Source organism: Triticum dicoccoides, chromosome 7A, assembly GCF_002162155.2.
Source record: "Triticum dicoccoides isolate Atlit2015 ecotype Zavitan chromosome 7A, WEW_v2.0, whole genome shotgun sequence".
Lineage (NCBI taxonomy): Eukaryota > Viridiplantae > Streptophyta > Magnoliopsida > Poales > Poaceae > Triticum > Triticum dicoccoides.
Window position 1 is genome coordinate 32,844,252 of NC_041392.1, and position 1,886 is coordinate 32,846,137.

Below are 1,886 nucleotides of genomic sequence, written 5' to 3' on the forward strand. Positions count from 1 at the left end.
ATCGTGAGGACTGGAGACGGTTCCATAATAAGACATACACACACACAAAGAGAGATAGAGAGATAGAGAGATAGATAGTGAGGGAGGAGGGAGAATATCAACCATTTAACTCTATTTTTTACATACCCCTTGCTCTTACTCACAGTCGGAAAAAGTAATACTTTGAATCCTCCCTAAAAACTTCATCATCGATCTCACAACATGACTAGGGCGGTACTGCAGTGTGTAGAAGTAGAGATCAAGGCAGTGGAGAAGGTACCGACAAATCTACAGTACATGCGCTCCATAGACGAAACAAACAACATCAACATTTATTTTGTCGCATGGAGTAGGGGATCAGGGAGCTCGACTCAACAAGGGCATCGAAAGCCGCGGTGCTGGCAGGGCCATCGCCGAGAGCACGAGATGGAAATGGCATCCATGATGTCAAGGAAGTTGGGGAATGTAACGATCCCAAGGTTTAAGCATGGGCGCAAGGGCATCTATGGTGTTGTGCGCCCCTGTCCTGCATTTGATAGAGAGACATTTGATTGTTGAGGCTCCAAAGGTTTAGAGAGAAAGTCAAGTTTATTGGGTAAACAATGATCATCATTCATGCAAAGTATAATAAGATGGCAATCACTTGTAGTTTAACCCTTGATACAAGAATGAATACAATCCCTTGTTTTATCTTTGCTCCATTTGACAATCTTCTCAAATTTAGAATGTGAGCGGAAGTATGAGTTTATGCCCTAATCAAGGCAAAGAGAACATAATGTTGGGGTTTGAAAGAAGTGAAAAAACAAAAAAGTCTGGCAACAAACGCAGTTGGCCATTAGGACAAGAGGAAGACCTGATGATCGCTATTTTGAAAGATGTTGCACTTGCAGACTTGGACAAAAATGATAATTATTTTACATGATAATCAAGTAGGATAAATTCAATATCACGTTCATGGTACAAATTTAAAACAACATTGTAATCACTGATTCAAAACTAATAATAATAGCAAAGTAAAGATTCTCTTTAAAAATTACGAGTGTCCTCTTACAATCTTCACAAAACTCTACGGATGCCTCCAAGTCCTAGTCTGGTCTGAACTCGAATTCTAGCGAATTAAACCCAATATGTTTAGGATGCCACAACACATTTCTTGCATGCTGAATGAGAACCTTCATAGCAACAAGAGAAAAAACAAGCTAAATCGAACCGTGGCAAACAATAGAAACGCTCGACAAAACTAGAGAGGAATCGAATCAATCTGAATTTATGAGATACCAGTCAATGGGATTAAAACGATTTGAAGCAATCCACACCACTAAAATAGCCTTGAGCATGAGTATGAGTGTCTCGAGTGGTGAATGGCCGAGGGGGTGGGGGATGGGAGGGACACATTTTAAAGGCGTCTCGGAGAAGGTGGGAATTGAAGAGGCAGGTCACCTGTATAAGGTGCATGCATGTTCTTATATTCGGGATGATATAAATGTCCAAATCAGGGTGCCCTGAGTTTAAAATGTGAGTCAACATTAATACTAGTGTACTATGGTAGATTGGGAAGATGATTCATGGTACTACAATCATGATTGCCATCAACCAAAATGCACTTTTCTCACCTACTCGTATAACTTTGGGGTCTCTGGCCTTGTTCACTCGTATTTTGTGAGATAATTCAGGGAGGATTGCTTGCTTAGTTATCTATCTGCTGCACAGACGCATTTAAGTGAAATCAAGCTATCATTTGTTACACCGTACACCATGTGTAGCATCCCAGGAGGAATAGCCTAGATATATTTACATGTTATACTGTTTGTGCATCATCCGCATCATATTGCATTAATTGAATAACTACTTTGGATAATTTATTTTGCCATTTTGTTAAATGGTGAATAAGTATACCCCCTCTCCTT